This window comes from Castor canadensis, chromosome 1 (genome assembly GCF_047511655.1).
Source record: "Castor canadensis chromosome 1, mCasCan1.hap1v2, whole genome shotgun sequence".
Classification (NCBI taxonomy): domain Eukaryota; kingdom Metazoa; phylum Chordata; class Mammalia; order Rodentia; family Castoridae; genus Castor; species Castor canadensis.
In genome coordinates this window covers 207,287,894-207,307,320 of record NC_133386.1, presented here as the reverse complement: position 1 = coordinate 207,307,320, position 19,427 = coordinate 207,287,894, and the positions used below count along the sequence as shown (strand labels likewise).

The 19,427-nt window shown below is 41.6% G+C and overlaps 1 protein-coding gene and 1 long non-coding RNA gene across 7 annotated transcripts in view; one reads left to right on the top strand and one right to left on the bottom strand.

The window, feature by feature from the left end:
- Window positions 1-19,427, top strand: part of Kcnq1 (potassium voltage-gated channel subfamily Q member 1) — a 328,142-nt gene that overhangs the window by 141,209 nt on the left and 167,506 nt on the right. The gene's annotated exons all lie outside the window — the stretch shown is intronic.
- Window positions 1-19,427, bottom strand: part of LOC141415091 (uncharacterized) — a 113,014-nt gene that overhangs the window by 59,073 nt on the left and 34,514 nt on the right. The window contains exon 2 of one of the 3 annotated variants that reach the window (XR_012440122.1): window positions 1,428-19,234. The exons of the other annotated variants lie outside the window; for them this stretch is intronic. This is a non-coding gene — a long non-coding RNA (uncharacterized lncRNA). Of the gene's footprint in view, window positions 1-1,427; window positions 19,235-19,427 lie in introns of those variants that run through there. 3 annotated transcript variants of the gene reach the window in all.

Sequence of the window (19,427 nt, the reverse complement as noted above, 5' to 3'; positions counted from 1 at the left end):
TGTATCTCATTTGCTGATTGCATCTATTAAACCATCTTTGCTTCATAGGGCAAATTCACTTGAATATGGTATACAATGTATTTAATGTGCTATTGAATTCAGTTTCCTGGCCTTTTGCTGGCTTTTGTGTATGTATTTCCTGAAGATACTGCCCCGTATTTCCTTTCTGACAGTGTAAGTTGAGCTTGTAAGTATTTGCTCTAATTTTTTGGAAAAGCGTGAGAAGGATTTGTATTAATTCATATGGTTTTCTAGTTTCTCTTATTTCTGCTCTGATCTTTGTTATTTCCTTCCTTGCTCTAGACTTTTCCTTTGAGTTCCTTCAGGTGTGAAGTTGTTTTTGTAATAATATTCCCCTCTCATCATGTAAGCATCACTTTTGCTCCATCCTATTCAGCTTTGGTATATTGTTTCCATTTTCCTTTATGTCAAGATATTGTTGGTTTGGTTTTGGTGGCTGGGGTTTGAACTCAGGGCCTCACACTTGCTGGGCAGGTGCAGGTACCACTTATGCCACTCCACCAGCCCTTATGTCAAGATATTTATTGATTTGTTTGTTTTTCTCTTTGACCTGTTGTTTGCTCAGGAGCATGTTTAACGTATACATATTAATGATGTTTATAGTTTCCTGTTGTAAGTTATTTCCAGTTTCGTACGTTGTGATTGAGACACTTCATTTCAATCTTTTCAAATTTGCTAAGTCTTGATTTGTGTCCTAAACTACGATGTCCTGGTAAATACTCTGTGTAACTTCAAGTGTATTTTGCGTCTGTGAAATGGAAATTTCTGGACACCTGTTTCTTCCATTTGGTCTACGTATAGTTCAAGTTCAATGGCTTCCTATTGAACCTACCCATTGTTAAAAGTAGGATATTGAGGTCCCTAACCATTGTTGTATTTCAGTTTCTCCCTTCACATCTTTACATACTTGCTTTATATGTTGAGTTACTCCAATGTAGGGTGCACATATATATTTATAGATGTTAAGTCTCTGCAAGAGTTGACTCATTTATCATAACACAGTGACCTTTTTATCTTTGTACAGTTATTGCCTTCAAGTCTATTTGTCTGAAAGGTAAGTATAGCTCCTGACACTCATCTGTTTGATATTTGCAAGGTGTATCTTTCACCATTCTTCCATTTTAAGCCTGTGACCTTAAAGCTAACGTTAGGCTCACGTAGACAACATGCTTGGGTCTTGTTTGTTTTTTCAGTCATTCTTTGTGTTGATTCACTTACATTAAATGTAAGTATTTTCTATTGCTAGTTTGTTGTTTTTTGGCTGTGAAGTTTCATTATTCCTTTCTTGGTATTTGATGTTCTTTGTGACTTACTGATTTTCATACTAGTGTTCCTGATTCTTTTTCTTTTCTGTAACCACTATAGGTTTTTGCTTTGTGACTGTTATAAGGCTTACATAAAATACCTTATATTCTATCTTATTGTTATAACTTCAGAAATGGCACACAAAACTACTCTTTTACTCCCTCATCATATCTTATTTTTTGTATTCTACCTTCCATATTTTTACATTGTGTACCTAATATATTATTGAAGCTCATTATCTTTTATTATTTTAACCTTTTCACTAGAGACTTACACAGCACCAGTAAAATATCAACATATTCTGAAACTGACTTATGAGTGAATTTCATACTTTCATATCCTCATGCTCTCTTCTGACCTGCAAAGTCTCTGCTGAGAAATCTGATAGTCTATGAACTTTGTTTTATTTGTGATAAACCTCTCCTGGTGCTTAGAAAATTCTCTCTTGCTTGAGTTTTGAATGTGTGACGACTATATTGTTATATTAAGCCTGACAAGAGATCTTTTAGTTTCATATATCTAAATGGCTTCAGCTATTATTTATTTAAATAAGATCCTGCCCCTTTCTTTTTCTTCTACTGTAGCTCCTATAATACAATGTGACTGTTAGCTGTCATGATGGTTTCCCATACATCCCAGAAACATTCTTCACTCTTTTTTATTGATTCTCCTGAGTAGATATTTTGAAATGACATCTTTTTAGGTTCAAAGTTTCCTTGTTCTATTTAATCTGCTGATGTAACTTTGTATTGCATTTTTCCTTCCTTGAAGTCTTCAGCTCCAGAATTTGTCTTTTTTATATTTATATCATTAAATCCCTCCTTTTTGCTCATGCATTATTTTCTGATTACATTGTCTCTGTTGTTCTCTTGTAGTTCACTGACCTTCCTTAAAACAATCATTTTTAATTTTGTCAGGCAATTCATATATCTCCATTTCTTTGGAATTGGTTACTGGGAGATTATTTTATTTGTTTGGTGGTGTCATATTTCCTTGGGTTTTCGTGTTTCTTATTACACTGAGTTGAAGTTTGTTTATTTGATAGAGCAGTCATCTGTCTTAGAATTACAGCCTGATTTCAATGGGGAAAAGACCTCTGTCTGCAAAGATGCAGACTGGGTGGGGTGCAGTGGTTCCTGATCTGATGAGGGTAAGATGACATAATCTCCTTCCAGCTCCAGCTATGGTCAGCATGAACAATGATTACGGGGGTATTCAGCCACCAGCTATGGATGCTCTGATGCTGTTACAAGTGAAACTATTTTCACAGTATCCTTTTCACATTGCTTGTTGTTTATGTACAGAAATGAAACTAGTATTTTCTATCCTACCATTTAGCTGAATTCATTAATTGTAACAGATTTTGTGGGTAACCTTGAGGTCTTTGTATATAAAGCATCCTATCTATAAAGTTATGATTGAACTACTTCCTTTCCAATTTTACATGCCTCTTATTTGTCTAATTGATTGGGCTAGAAAATATAGTAATTTGTTGAATAGAAGTGGCTAAAGAAAGCTTCCTGCTTTGTTCCCAATCCCAGAGGAAAACCTTTCACTGCCTCAGCATTTAGTATGATGTGAGTTTTTCCATATATGGCTTTCTCTGTTTGTGCATGTGGTACTGTGGTTTGAACTCAGGGCCTTGCCCTTGCCATGAACCCATTCTTTATACATGTCTTTTATTAAGTTGAGGTAGGTTCCTCCTATTCTCTTAGTTTTATAATTTTGTTTATCATTTAGGTCTTTAATCCATTTTGAGTCAATTTTGTGTCAAATGTAAGGTCTGTGTGTGTGTGTGTGTGTGTGTGTTTTCATGCAGTGCTGGAGCTTAACTTAAAGCCCACACCTCCAGCCACTCCACCAGCCCTTTTTTGTGATGGGTTTTTTTGAGAGGGTCTCGCAAACTATTTGCCTGGGCTGTTTTTGAACCTTTATCCTCCTGATCTCTGCCTCTTGAGTAGCTAAGATTACAGGTGTGAGCCACCACGGCCCAGCAAGGTCTGTCTTGATTTATACTTTTTCCGCGTGGATAGTTATTTTAGTACCATTTGTTGAAAAGATTGTATTTTCTTCATTGCCTTGCTTTTGTCCCTTGTTACAGATCAGTTGAGTGTACTTACATGGTTCTATTTTGAAACACTACATTCTGTTCCTTTGATCTATTTGTCTATTCTTTTACCAATAACACGGTCTGGATTTCAGAAACTTTAAAATAGCTCTTGAAAATGGGCACTGCTAGCCCTTAGCTCATTTCCTCGTTACCTATTCTGAGTCTTTTGCCTTCATAGGAACTTTAGAATCAGTTTGTCAATGTTGACAAAATAAACTGCTGGAGTTGTGTTTAGGATTGCACTGAGTGTATAGATCAAGTCGGGATAATGACATCTTAACAATACTGAGTCTTCCCACCCATCAACATGGAGTTTAATTGAATCCATTTAGTAGTTTTACTCAGATAGATCTTGCACATATTTTATAATTTTATGCCTAAGTATTTCATTTGGGGTTCTAATATAAATAGTTGTGGGTTTTTGTTTTTAATTCCTCTTACTCGTTTCTGGTATACAGGAAGGTGACTGGTTTGTATTTAGCTCCGTGTCTGGTAACCTTGCTATAGAATTTGTGTGTGTGTGTGTGCATGCTTGTGTTGTTTTATACATAGATGATCATGTCACCTAAAAACAAAGATTTTCTTCATTCAAAAAATGCAGACATTTTCATTCCTCTTTTGCTTGGGACTTTCAGTAAGATGTTGAGAGTCGTGAGTAGAATCAGCTCTTGTCTTGTCCTTATTTTACTGGGAAAGCTTCTAGTTTCTCGCTGTTATTTCTTATGTTACAGTGCATTTCTTGTAGATGTTTACCAAGTTTCTTCTATTCCTACTATGCTGAGTTTTTATCATGAATTCGTGCTGGATTTTGTGAAATGCTTTTTTTGGTACCTAGTGATATGACCAGATACTTTTTCTTTTTTTGTCCCACATTGGTGTAATAGATTTTATTGTCTGAGTTTTTAGCATTCGACTAGCCTTGTATACCTGACATAAATCTGGCTTGGTTGTAGTGTACAGCTCTTCTTATACATTACTAGACTTCATTTATCAAGTTTTTTGAGCATTTTTTGTATCCACATTTGAGAGAGTGATTAATCTTTAGTTTTCGTGTAATATATTTGTCTGGTTTTAGAATTAGGGTAATTCTGACCTCAGTGGATGAGTTAGGACGTCCTATCATTACTCTTATCTTCAGATGCTATACAGAATTCATACAATTTCTTCCTTCAGTGTTTATAAGCACTTGCCAGTGAACCCATCTATGCATGGTGCTATTTGGAATGTTTGTTGATTGATTCAATTTCTTTAAATATACTCATTCAGATCACTTGTTTCTTGATTCAGTTTCTTTAAATATAGGCTCATTCAGATCACTTGTTTCTTGTCAGACTTGACAGTATACCTTTCAAGGAGTTGGTCCATTCTATCTAGGTTATCAAATTGTGAGCAGAATGGAGTTGTTTATCTCATTCTTTTATTATTTTAAGCCCCATGGGATCTGTAGTGATGTCCTATGTTCTCTTTCTGGTATTAGTAACTCATGTCATCTCTTCATTATTCAGTTGTCTTAACTAGAGAATTTATCAATTTTTTTATCTATTAAAAGAATCACCTTTTGTTTAATTGAGTTTTCTCTTGATATCCTGCTTCTAATTTCATTAATTTCTGCTTTAAGTTTTAATATGTCTTTTCTTCTGCTTACTTTGGATTTAATTTGCTCTTCTACTTCCTAGTTTCTGAACCTGAAAGTATGAATAATTGATTTAAAATATTTTATTATTTTTCTATATATGGATTCAATGCTCTAAATTTGACTCAAATTGCTGTTTTCACTGCATCACACAGATTTTATATTCTGGTGTTTTGTTTAAATTTTCTCTTCAGATTTCTTTTTTTGGCCATGTGTTATCTAGAAGTGTTTGTTTAATCTCTGTATGTTTTGGGATTTTCCAGATATCTGTTATCAATTCTAGGTTAACTGTAGTATGACAGCATGACTATGGCTTCATGATTTCTGTTCTTTTAAATTTGTACACGTGTTTATGGCCTAGAAAGTAACCTAACTTGGTTAATGTTCCACGTGAGCTTGAGAGGCCTGTGTATTCTGTTGTCGTAGGTTGAAGACATCTATGGATATTAATTACGTCCATTTGATTAATGATGGTGTTTATTTCAATTATGTCTCGAATGCTTTTGGGGGTTGCATCTGTCCATTTCTGACACAGGGAAGTTGATGTATCCAACTCTAAAAAAGAATTTATTTCTCCTTAAAATTCTGTCAGACACTGTATCATGTCTTTTGCATATGCACACCATACTTCTACTTTCACAAGAATGCCGAAATAAGATTCTCTGGGCCATATTCTCTGCCATGCTTTTACTACAGACCCAGATCATATAGATGCTTTCCTTGGATCTAACAGATTTTTGCTGAGGGGAATCCAATGCCCCCTTTGTTTTCACTTTCTCTTTATCAGAGGTATAGTTTCGGAGAGGTGTGTCTCTACACAATCTTATTAGAAGGGTTCTTACCACATAGCCCCTCTCCCAAGCAACAGAAGAGAATGTCTTCTCTGTCTCTAGGGGCTTTTTTCCCCTTCAACGAATGTTTTTAGTTTCTCTCAGTGGCAGTAGCAGGAATACTGGTTATACTACCTGTGTCACAGCTGTCGGCTTGTTAGTGGATGTCTTTTTTTTTTTTTTTTACATGTTTTCAGTCTGATCAGGACCAGGAGGAATCTCTTAGGTATTGTTCTTTTTCCAAAGCCATTACAGTGCCAGAACTGTGCTGTATAGTAAGACATCAGGAATACAGACCTTTGGTTAAGTATGGTAGGCATAAGAGATTATGGCACTAGAAAGACAGGACACTGGGCTGGGGATCTTAGCTCAGTGGTAAAGTACTTGTCTAGCATGGACAGGCTCTCAGTTCCATCTCTGGCACGTAAAGAAAGAAGGGAAGGAAAGGATACCTACTGAGTGTCACTGAGTATGGGAAACAGACTTCTAGTTCTAAAACCTATGTAGGCATAGAGAAGATTATAGACAGGATTCTGGCACCACAAACCACAGGACCCTGCTTGGTCATAGCCTGGACAGAGGTCTGGCATTGCTATCCAGAAAATATGTTACTTTGCAGAGCTGCCTTACTAGACTACTATCACAAGACTCCTGGGACCTGGAATGCCTTTGATCCCTTTGTGGTTTTAATTGAGCATTTTATGTTGTTCCATCTTTTCCTTCTTGGCATATCAGGTGTAATTTCTTTCACTCTTTGAAGTTTTGTAGTGTTCAAGCCACTTTGAAATAACACCATACCAACTCATGTCTGGTGTAACAGAATAATTGTAAACCCTCTATCTTGTCCTTTTTATCATCACTGCCATTCCTTTTGCTTACACATAAGCAAATGTGTACACACAGACACAGTATATAAATAAGCACCATAATCAACTACAATGTTGCTGGTATTGTTTTGAACAAACTCTGCTCGTTAGGTTAATTTAAAACAACAACAAAAAAAGGCAAATCACTGTTTGCATTCCTTATTCCTTTCATGCTGTGCAGTTTGTGACCGATATTATTTTCCTTCTACCTAAAGAACTTCCTTTAACATTTCTTGCAAAAATAAAAAAGTGTATTAGAAATACTTCCTGCGTTTTTGCTTGTCTGAGAAAGCATTTCTCCACATTCAAAGGATGATTTCAGAGTGCAAACTATTAGATTGCCACTTGGATTTTTTTACTCCACTTTTTTTGCTTACATGTTTCCTGAAGAAAAGTCAGATGTGGTCCTTACTTTAGCTCCTTTATAGGGGTAAGGTATTCTTTTCCTCCGCCTCCTTGTCTTTATCTTTGCTTTCCTGTTGATTGACTATGATATGTCTGGGTATAGTTTTTGGCTTACCCTGCTTGGTATTCTCTAGGTCTGTGGTTTGGTGTGTGATATTAATTTAGAGGAAACTCTCCATCATTGTTGGCTCAAATGTTTCTTTAATATTTCTCTACTTCTTCTATTTCTGGTATCCTCATTACATATGTTAGACCTTTTTTAGTTGACCCATTGTTCTTGGGTACTTCTGTTTTTCTTCCTCTTCCAAGTTGTTTGCTGTTGAGTTTTAGATTATTTGTAATGAAATATAGCCGAACTCAGAGATTCTTTTCTCAACTGTGTATGGTCTGGTAATAAGCCAGTCAAGGGCATTTTTCATTTCTGTTTGCATTTTTTATCTCTAGCATTTCTGGGCTCCCCTATGATTTCCATTGGTGTACATTGTTCCTGTGTTCTTTAATGCTGTCTTTATCCAGGAGAGCCCTTACCACATTAATCATAGTTGTTTTAAATTCCCAGTCTGATAATTCCAACACCTCTGGAATGTCTGCTTCTGATGCTCACTGTCTTTTCCTTGTGTTTTGTTTTTCATCTTATAGCATGCCTTGTGATTTTTTTTTTTTTATCAATAGCTAGATATGTGTTTCTCCTCCACAAGGAAGGGCTGGAACTGGCTGAATACGCACCTTTTGCCAGTTCAGGTAGGCTGTGATTAAAAACCCTAGCAGGTTAGGCTCTCGTTGCCCCTGAAGGTAAGACTTTTTAAGAGAGCATTCTGGTGTATTTCAAAATGGCTCCTTTTCCTCTTCCTGTGTTGGAAATTACAAGGGAAGTTTCATCCAATACTTACTGTTGAGAACTTGCTCAAGCTGCTGGAGGTAGCAACTCCTGAAAGCTTGGAGAGACCTCCTGGAGTTTAATTCTCAGATATGTCCATAATTCACCTCCAGCAATTCAGCAACAAATAAAAGTTTTCCTACCAAAGCACTGGTTCCATCAGGTTTCTGCTCTAGTATGTTCTGATTCTCTATAAACTCCAATGTCTCTTTCTCTCTGTCTCTATCTCATCCCCTCTACCTTTCTCTCTGTCTCTCATTTTGAAGGCAGTAGTTTGTCCTCTGACTTCACTTCTGTTACAGATTTTAAAAGAGTTGCTTTTCTTTCAGTTCGTTCAGGTTTTTTACTTATTAAGAGTACTGGTTTCTGTATTCCTTACATGTGGAACTGTGTATATATTTTGAACAAATTTTCTGAGTAGTTTTGATGAGAGTTACACAGAACATCCTAGATGTAAAACAATCTAGTTTAACCTTAAATCAACAGTTTCACTATCGTACAGAAATTCAGATTCTGTACAGCTCTATCCACTGTGTGTCCCTAAAGTCAAATTGCATCATTATGCAGTGACTCTCCAATAGCATAGATGTTTATTGTTTTATGGACTTTTCTTTTAAGGCACATAGGAAATAAAGCAGTTACAAACTAAAATTTAATAATACTGGCTTTTACGTCTGCCTGTGTAGTTACCTATTGTGAAGTTTTACATTGCTTCCTAATGGTTTTCATTTATTTCTAGTATCCTTTCATTTGAGCCTGGAGGACTCTCTTACTACTTTTTGTAGAGCAGATGTCCTATGATGAGCATCCTCAGCTTTTCTTCATTTGGGAAGGTCATACCATCTCCATCATTTTGAGGCATAAGTGTGCTAGATACAGAATTCACTGACAGATTTTTTTTTCTGTCAGCACTTTTAAAAACTGCCATCCCTTTCCCTTCTGGCCTCCATACTTGTTGCTAAGAAATAACTGTACATGAGTCATGTCTCTTGCTCCTCTCACAGTTGTTTTTGTCTTTCAACAATTTGATTATGATGTGTTTTTCTGCAAATCTTGCTTATCCTTTGTGGAGTTTGTTTAGTCTTGGACACAGAGACTTGTGTCCCTCATCAAATTTGGGAACTGGTGACCATTATTTCTTCAATTACTCTTCTAGCCCCACCCCTTTCTGGGATTTCTATCATAGATACTGTGGTATGGTTGGTAGTATGCCATAGGCCTCTCAGGCTCTGCTCATTTTTTTCCTTTCTTTTCTTTCTCATCATCAGATTTGATATCACTAAATTCACTGGTGTTTCTAACCTACTCTACTAATGAAACCCTCTGGTTTCTTCATTTCAGTTCTACTTTGCAGTTCCATAGTTCCTGAATCCCTTGCTCCTCATTGGCACCTCTTTGTCAATATTTTCTGCTCCCCTGGGGTCCCTCAGTCCTTAGTTCTTGATTTTCTTGAAGTTTTTGAGCATATTTTAGGTTATTTATTTAAAGTCTTTGTCTAGTAAATTCATTATCTGTGCTTCCTCGGGGACGGTTTCTTTTGCAGAAAGGCCTTTTTTCTTTTTTGTTTCTTTGTCTACCCCCTAAACTGTTGTTTAGATATGACATGCAACAGTTCTACACGTTAGAGGGCTTCCCGCCCCAGTATTGTTTCAATACCTCCTACTGTAGCTGTTTGTGTAGTGATTCCTAAGTCATTTTCTGAAGTCTGTATTCTTGTTATGTGTAGTGTTTGAATACCTATCTCTATTTTATGTTCAATTCATTATGACAGATTTCCTCAAATGTCAGGAGGCAGAGTGAGGTAGAAAAGGAAAACCACTCTGATGGTCTTCATCCTTTCTTTTAAACATTTCTGTGACAGAAAGAGAACTCTTTTTGCTGTCACTCACCATCCTCAAAGTTTTTGACAGAGCCTCTTAAACCTCCTCTTTTTGGACCCGAATGCTTACAAGGCTGGGACTTGAATGCTGTTGGAATTTGGTTGATTCTCCCTATCACAGGTAATTTGCAGGTAACAGTATTCTGTATTGTCCACTTCCAAAGGAATGGATTGCATATGGTTTTGAATGCAATTTGCAGGTTTGATTGTTTTGTCTTGTTTTGCTTTGTGTTTTAGGAGGGTAACTGGGTAGGTTTGAAGTCAAAGGAAGAGGACCAGCATGCCGATGTTCTCCAAACCTAGCTCAAAGTCTTTCAAATTATGTCTTTTTCATAGTGCCCTGGTTGAATCTCTCAGCAAGTCTTGTCAGCTCTGGAGTTTCCCACACTCAGCCTCTGCAGCTGCCTCCCTTGTAATGCCACCACTGGTTTCTCCTGGGTCATTGCCCTTCACTCCTCACTGGTCTCCCAGTTTCTCCTTGGCCTTCCTCTGTTATACTCTTCACAAAGCAGCTCCAGAATTCTATCAAAGGAAGATTGCTGAAACCCCTTCCAGTCACAGTCTTGGGTTTCAGTAACACAGAATAATCCAGGATCACTCATGTCAGCCCTTTACTGAGAAGCTCCATAGTGGGCACGGGGCGTCTGTGCAGAGCCCTCCTTACAGTTCTACCAGTGCTGGAGGAAGCTGGGTATTGATCACCACCAAAGGCGGCTCCTGGTGGGTTGCAATCCATCCCTTTAGCCTGTGCTGTGTAGCTAATCCGGCCCCTGAGGTAGAAGGTAGTGCTCCTTGTAGTACCCAGGAGGTTTGCAGTAAGAAGCCTTTGTTGTGAAGAGAATGTGAATGCAGAGGGGAGTCAGTGAGTGGGGACCATGCTGTCCACGTGTCCTTGAGAAGAAGGATGGTGCGTTCTTTACCTCAGTGTACCTCAGGCATGCTGTACAACAGGGCCTCTGAGATTTACTGAGCTGCCAGCCCAGTGAGAATCTTCTCAGCCATTTAACATCAGCCATGCGCCCTCCTGCTCCTGAAACTGGCTATTTCCTAAGTTAGCATCATCCTTGTTTCTGTGTTTTCTGATTCTGGGAAATTCCTCAAGGGCTGTCCAGTTTGATTCCTGGGCCTAAATTGGTCCCGCAGCATTGGGACAAGGGCCATAGGGCCACACTGAACAGATGCTACCATGCCCTTTCATGGAGTGGTGTTCATACTGAGGGGGTCATGGTGGAGAGGTCCCCCCGGAGCCCCTTCCCTCCTCCAGCTCACAGCCCTCCTGCAGCCAGCAGGGTTGGGGGAGCCAGGCTGAGTTGATTACTTTTGACATTGGTTGTTAACATAATTTTGACGTTAAGCTTTCCCCCAGCTCTGGGGTGGCTCTGACTATGTCCAGGCTCTGGCTCGAGGAGCCATGGGGAGCCTCTCGGCCCCAGATCTGGCCTGGCTGAAGGCAGCTTGGGAAGGGACCTGTGTTTCTCAAGCCCGCGCCCTCAGGGCCTGGGGGTAGGGCCCCAGCAGATGTCTGGATTTGGTAGCCAGGGCCTGGAGCCGGATGCGGAGAACGAGGCCTGCAACTCATTTCCCCATTAAACATTCTGAGAACATCTGCACCAGTTTCCAAGGCTTCTCCCTCACTAATTGCTTTGATTATTGTGTGAAGTTCAGAACTGGCACATTTCCGCGATGTTGTGATGAAGGTGAAAAGATCGCTCTTAATTAGATTAAAAACATTTTTTTCTTCCTGTGTAATTTTGCCTTGAAAATCAAGGCCACTTTTTTATTTTCTTCATCCAAAGACCTCCAGAAACTTCCCTCCCCACCTCTCCAGAGGCTTCTGGGGAATGTCCTGTGAGCTCAACTCTTGGAGAAGACAGTGCTTAACCCAGATTCCATTGTATATTAAAGTTTCCTGGGGCTGCTCTGCTGCCTGGAACCTTCCCTTGCAAATGTGTCTTGGGAGACCTGGACAGTGACTTCCTGCAGCACAGAGCCTCGGTGGGTTGATTTAGTTGTGTGGGCGGCTGTGTTGCTCTCTTTGTATTTCCTGGGCTCACTCAGGGATGACCCTATCCTGGCCCTGTCAATGCCTGTCCTCAGTGTCCCACTATTCAGACTCCCCCCCCACTTGGACCCAAAGAACCACTTGCATTTGCTCTGAGCTTTGCACATGCTGAGGCCTGTGCCCCCACCGAGAGAGGAGGCATTTGCAGGAGAGGATCCCCAGTTCCCTCAACTCTGGTCTTGTACAAAGTCCAGGATCCTTCCTGTGATTTCTTAAGATTCCACGGGTCATCTTTGACACTGTCACATCATTGTCATGCTCAAATCAAACCTATTCTGCAACCCCTAGGTGTAACATACAGCATGCTCCATAGTTTGGTCCAAACACCTGCTTACACAGGATGTGGACGTAGAAGGCTCACTAAAGCTGAGTTTGCATAGCAGTAGAAAGTCAGCAGTCAGCCTTAGGGAGCCCCTTTCCCAGAGTTCCCTGGCTATGGCAGGTTGGGGCCAGGGCCTCAGGCCAGCTTTTTTTCCCCACCAGCCTTCTTCCTCCCAACCCTCCATCCTGCACAGCCTAGCAAGGGCTGTCCAGAGGAATCTAGTTCATTTGTAACCTAGACTTCCCAGATCTATCTCCTTGGGCTCACGCAAGTTCATCGCATATACTCTGAGAACTCTTGGTGACAAATCATGGAACCCCAACTCAAACTAGCTTAAGGACAAAAGGGACATTTTTTGGCACATACATCTGGACCCAGCTGTTGCAGACACAGCTGGACCCCAGGGCTGTAATGATCTTGCTCTCCTCCCCCTTCCACACTGTTCCCTCTTTTGTTCTTTCTCTCACTATCTATCCATTGGCCCTATGACACAGCTGTATCCTTAGGCAGCCACTTTCCAGTGACATTAATGTGGCCACCAGATTGCATCTAGCAGCCCAACAAATCCAGCAGAAAGAGACCATTTCTTTCCAAATAATTCATGCCAGAGGCTGAGGCCAGGCTTTCATTGCCCCCAACCAAAGTACAAGCCATCCTCAGATGTGTGTGCAACTGTGTTTATGACAGCTGAGGTCTGGGCCACAAGGCCCCTTCTGGGGATTACCCATGGGTTCCTGAACCCTACACAATAGGAGTAAGGAAGAAGGATCCCCTAAAGATTTGAAGAGCTATTTCCAAAAGCCAGGCCTGGCTGCAGGACATGCAAAAACAACAGGTGTCCACTCAAGCAAGGTATTTTCCCAAGCGGAACTGGGTGCCAGCTGTGAATATACACTTTCACTGCACTCCTCGCCTTGTTCCTGGCAGCTGTTGTGGGAATAGCTTTTACACTTTCTGTCCATGTCCCCGACTTCTCGCCTGTGAGTGGAGACACAGGTGGTGGCAGGGCTGTTCTGGCTCAGGGTCTGTGAGTCGGGCATGGGCAGCTGGCACAGGCTGTGGGGCCACGGCTCAGCAATGTCACGCAGGACCTAGCTGCAGCTGTCCAGATGCCCCAGGGAGGGCTTCTGCTTCATGGTGCAGGATCCACAGGGCTTTGGCGAATCCACCAAGAGGGGGAGATTTCTTGAGGGGCCAGAGAAAGGGCCTCTCCGTGGGGAAGACAGAGGCAGCTTCTGTTTATCCCTTCGGGTGAGCTGGCTCAGGGAACTTGTCTGCGCCAGGCACTGGAGAAACGTGAGAGAGGTGGAAGGCGAAGTTCCTGTGCCAAGGGCCAAGCACACATAAGCCCCGTAGCCATCCAGAGCAGGGAGCAATCACTGGAGCCTTGGAAAGCTTGTGGAGGAAGAAGGTTTGGGTTACACCTGGGAGATTAGGCAGGATTGTACCCAGCCAGGAGGAGGAGGGCAGGGGTGAGCAGCAAGGTTGACTGGAAGGATCCGGATACCAACAAGACGCAGTAGAGAACAGTGGCAGTAGGGATGGCCTGGAGTCTAAGCAAGTTGAACTTGGTACTTGAAGGTTGCCCTAGTCCAATCAGGGCAAGGGCGGGAGTGTGATGACGTGAGGCCAGATTTTCTTGGAAGTGGAAGGCCTAGGGAAGCTTCATGGTAGGAGACAGTTCCGTGTAGCTGGGGCACCTGGGCAGGTTAAGGACAGGTGGAGTGACACAGGATGCTCTGATACATTCTGTTAACCATGGGATGACATGTGCAAGACCATGGGCCTGAGAGCAAGACACACATATGGAACACTTGCACGAGTTAACAGTTCCTGACTTGTGAAAGTGTCATTCGAATGGAAACTATGACACGATGAGGAGGTAAATAAACTCCCTAAGTCTCTTCACCAACGACTGAACACAGCTAATACTTCCATCTGTTTCCTTCCAGTCTTTCTTCTGTACTCAGAGTTTTTTAAATAAAATGCAGATCTCCCTACTGAGCAGGCCGGGAAGGAAGACGCTGTGCTGAGTCTGGCTCTCTTGAGAGAGGGTGAGACTTGGCAGCCAGCAGTCCCAGCTGGGGCAGTCGCCACGCCTGAGGCTGCATTCGCCATCCCAAACCTCCCATTTTCCTAGAAAACAAAATTGTTTTGTTCTGCCCTGTAAACTTAGGTCCAGATTCTGGCCTTGACAAGGCAAAAGCAGCCAAGGAATGAAAGCATCAAATACTGGGACTGTCTTAGGAAAGTGTGACTTCACTGTCACCAGGAAGCAGCGCTTTTTTCCCCCAGACTAGGCACTCTGGCTGGGTAGGCAGAGAGCACCTGGTAGGGTGCTAGTACCCTCTATGGGATCTGGGTGACCATATGAGCTCCCCTGTCACATTCACCATGGTTCATAGCTTGTTCTGCAACCGGGCTATCTTTTCACCTCTTCATGAAAGACCAGTTTGGGGCTTTTCAGAGGTGGGGGTGACCAATGGAGCACATAGCACTTGTCCCCAAGCCCTTCCTAAAAGGAGTAGCACCAGGATGTCGGGGGTGTTAAGTCCCTGATCCCCACCTCCCCTCCAGGGTCTTCTAGATGTCTTCTCTGGCTGTGACTGCAGGTCAGAACAAGGAAGTAGCAGTCCTGGTTACTCCTTCACTGTGGAGGGGCAGCACAGTCACAGTCTCTTGACACACATGCCTACAGACAGCAGCCTCTCCTTCTGGTTTGGAAAAACAACCCTGCCGAGCCCCTCTCTGACCCTTGCTGCGGGGCCCTATGTGCTGTTCCCAGGATTAAACCAAAGAGTACACATTCCTCTCTGGCAGGTGCAGGCCCCACCCGCTCTAGGCCAACTGATGTGCACATTTTAATTTCCTAAACTGTCAGGCCTGGGCCTCTCTCAGGGGTCGAGTGGCTCACCATGGGCCCTCAGGCTTAGAGATGGCACTTGTCATCCTGGGTGTTTGGAAAGCCACCCCCTCTTCCAGCCACCACTCTGCCGCTCCTCCCTTCTATGTACAAGTGATGCAGACATTGAAATATGTACTTGTGTTCCCATTCTTTTTTTTTTCCAAAAGAACATTTGAATCCTGGATAAAGTTTTAGTTCTCTCGCTTGACAACTGTATAATGTAGCCCAGGGTGCTTGACGCTTAGCCCCAAGCCTCAAAAACAGGGGTGTCAACATGCTCCCCACCAGGTCCCAGACCCGTGGAAATCTGAATGTACACATTCCTCAAGGCTTACCGGTCCTTCCCTAGTCTCTCCAAGGATGTCACGGGCACAGAGCCCTTCGCTCAAGCCCTTCTCCCAGCTATGACTAAGTAACGTCTGTGCAGTTTCCTGCTGGAAGTCTGCCGCTGGCCCCAGCGGGCCGAGAGCTCCTGTGTTTATTTACATTTCCCTGATTGCGAGTCAGGCACAACACCTTTCCATATGCTCATCAGCCTTTTGGATTCCTCTTTTGTGATGTGCTTTTTTGTCTGCTGCCATTTTTTAATTAGGTCGTTTACATTTTTCTTATTGATTTGCAGGAGTTCTTTGTATTTTGTAGGTATTACCCTTTTGTGGTTGTCTTCTCACTCTTTAAGATGTATTTTGATGATTAGGTCGTAGCTCCAATGCAGTCAAATTAATTAGTCTTTACCTTTGTGATTCTTGCTTCTGGATTAAAAAAAGAATTCTTCCTAAGCCTGAGGTCATGAAGATAACTCTTGGACACTCAGTCGTGTGGGCTTTACAGCTTTCCTGTTCACAATTAGGTCTTCAATACCCAGGAATGCCTACACGGAATTTCTGATGTCTGGTGTGAGAAAATTAAGGGTCCAATTTAGTGCTTTCCCCATGTGCATATCCAATTGCCCTTGAACATTTTACTGGAAAGTCCATCCTCTTCCCACGATACGTAGGCCACCTCCGATACACTGCATGTGTCCACGTGTGGGGGCGATTTCCTGGTGCTCAGTCCTTTCCCACTGACCTGCTTTCTCTCCTGGCATGAGCCCCACACTGTCTTGCCACTGCTTTGCGAGAAGTACAGCTAGCTTGTAAAGCAAGTTTCCAACCTCTTCGTAAAGAATATCGCCAGTTCATGACCTTTTGTACTTCCTAACAGAATCAACTTGAGATTTCTGTTAAGATTTGGGGAACTTCCAGATGTAAGGAGAATCTTTTTAGGACTGAGTCTTTTAGTCAATGAAATGAAGGCATAATTCTCCATTTTGTCTTCTTCATTGTCTGTCTTTAAAGTCTTAACACTTTTCTGCATGGTTCTTCCATCTGTGTCGATACATAAGGTTCTTTTGCATCCTTGTATCTGTTTTTCCACTCTTACTTACACATGTCTGCATTTTTTGTAATAGAAGTGAGGCAGCAGTAACAGGGTCTCTATATACCTTTCATGAGCTTACCTGGATGTTATCTTCTTACAACCATGGTACACTGGCTGAAAACTAGACGGTTAACTCTAATACGATACTGTTACACTACAGCTTAAACTATTTGTGCAGTTTAACTACTAACTGTCCTTTTTCTGTTCCAAGATCCCTCATCACATTCATTCAGCAGGTCTCCTTAATCTCCTCTGATCCCCTCTCCAGCTTTTCAGTATAGTTTTTCATGACCTTGACACTTCTGAAGAATACTGGTCAGGTGTCTGTTGTTCGGTTTGGGTTTAATATGTTCTCAGGATTAGAATAGAGAATGGCTCTGAGGCAAAGTGCTTTCTCATTGTTTCATGTCAGCGAGGTCTATCCGTGGTGATGTTAACCTTGATACAGGTGAGTAAGGTGCTGTCAGTCAGGTTCCTCCACTAGAACTACTGATTTCCCCTCTCTATAGTCTAGTCACTAGGCGTGAGTCACTAGTCCATCCTACATTCAAGGAGTGGGGGGATTCAGCTCTGCTTCCTGTAGGACAGTATCAAGGAAATTTGTGAGTAGAAGTTAAAACCACTGCAGCAATTAAAACCTATTTTGGGGAAATTAGTTTGAATTTCACCTTAAGGTCTCACCCACTAATTTCAGCACTCATCCATGCATTTTTCTTACAACAAGCATTACTATGGTATATTTCAGTTTTCCTCTTTCCTCTGCACGTACTTGGAATTCTTCTGTGAGGAAGACTTTCCCCTCCTTTCTGATTACTTATAAGCACAGATTCAGGGATATGTATTTTTTGAGCTATAATCCAATACTATTTTGTTGCTCAAATGGTGCATGCATGTGTCCTTTTGTCATGCCCCATTCTCTTTAGGTAATTTTTTTTTAACTTGGCATTTTCTTCTTTTCTAGACAATAGTTCCAGTTCATCTCATGGTCTCCCTGTGCTAGCCCTAGGACTGCCCGTTCATCTAGCGTGCCCTGGATCCTTTCATTGAAATAGTATTTAGAAAACATGATCTGGGCACTGGGTGTGCTCTGTAGTGGGAGGGTGTCACTGTTTGTGTCCTGTCTGTGGTCCGAGCTAGGAAGTTCATATGTAACCTGAGCAGGTGCATGTGTCCATATTTCTGTGCCTGTCAGAATCTACATGAAGCCAATCCTGAGTTTATACTGACGTTTCTGACCACAGATTCCCCATTGCTCCCCACCACACAAGCCCTGGCTCACATTCTCTAATATTCTTACTCATTTATACATCCCTACTGTATAGGCAGCACTCCTGTGTCAAACAAACTTGCCTGTAAGAACATAGTGGTTTTTGCCTGTTTTTTATTGTGTGCAGTCAAACATTGTTTTTTAAAAGCAACTTAGACCAGCTCCTTTCTCCCTTCTCCTTTCAGTGCTGGGCCATGCATTTATATATTTGTAATACAAGTAAAATCCACTCTGCATGGTTTGCTATCTGTCCTGTGCTAATCAGGCATCCAGGTTGACTTTACTTGCATACAGGAAACTTCACTTTATGATGTAGAGTTCGTGGGCTTTGACAAATGTCTCACGTCACATATCCACCACCACAATATCAGACAAGTTTCACAATCCTAAAAACACTCTGAGGTAAGCCTTCTGAAGTGCTCTTCCTCTCCTAACCCCTAGTAATCATTGACTTGTCTTCTGGTCCCCGTAGTATGCTTTTTCTAGAATGTCGTAGAAATTGAATCATATGATATGTAGGCTTTTGCATGTGGCTGCCTTTATTGCTTAGAAAAATGCACTTGAGAGTCATTCATGATGCACGGATTAGCTCATTAGTAGCTCATTTCTTTTGATTGCTGAGTGGTGCGGATGGAACACACCACACTGTATTGATCACTTGCTGAAGGTCATCGCTATTTTTTCTAGCTTTGGTAACCATGAGAGTGAAACTGTTACACAAACTGAAGACCAGGCTTTTGTGAACATACACACAGCTCGTGGGGTTGGGTATCTGTGGGAGGGATCACTCTGTCACATGTAGTTACGTTTATGAGAAACTAGCAAACTTTTCCAAAGTGGCTGTGTCCCGTCAACATGTGAGTTCCAGTTGGTCTGTTTCTCTCTGAGTGCTTCATGGTGGCGGGTTCCGATGTATCTTATTTTAGCCACTTTCATGAGGTATAGCAGCACCTCATTGTGGTTTTCATTTGTTTTTGAATAATGCTACTGGTGTTGGTTGGTCATCATTTCAGGTGCTTATTTGTAGTCCATTTTAAAATTGCGTGGTTCACTTTATTACTGTCAAACCATGAGCATTCTTTACCTTCTGGGGACAAGTCCTTGACTCAGTAAGTGATGTGCAAATATTTGCTGCAAATCTGGCTTCTCTTTTTATTCCATTAACAGCGTCTTTCGCAGAGCAAAAGCTTGTAATTGTAATGAAGTTGAGTGTTAATTCTTTTCCTCTTATGGGTTGAGCTTTTGATATTTATTTCAAAACTCACTGCCAAGTCCAAGGTTTTCTCCTGGGTTTTCTTCAAAATTCTATAACTTCATATTTTACCTTAGACTTCTGAAAAATAAGATCACACATAGCGCCTTCTGAGTTTTCATTTTTGACCGTCTCTCACATTAGGCATAAATGCTAAGTGTGTTACTTTCCACACGTGTACACATACACGCGCCTTCACTCATTCGTGTGAGGAATAAATTTAAGAGACAGTTGCATGAGCTGTGGGAAAATCTTCCTTTTTCATTAAGCAAAA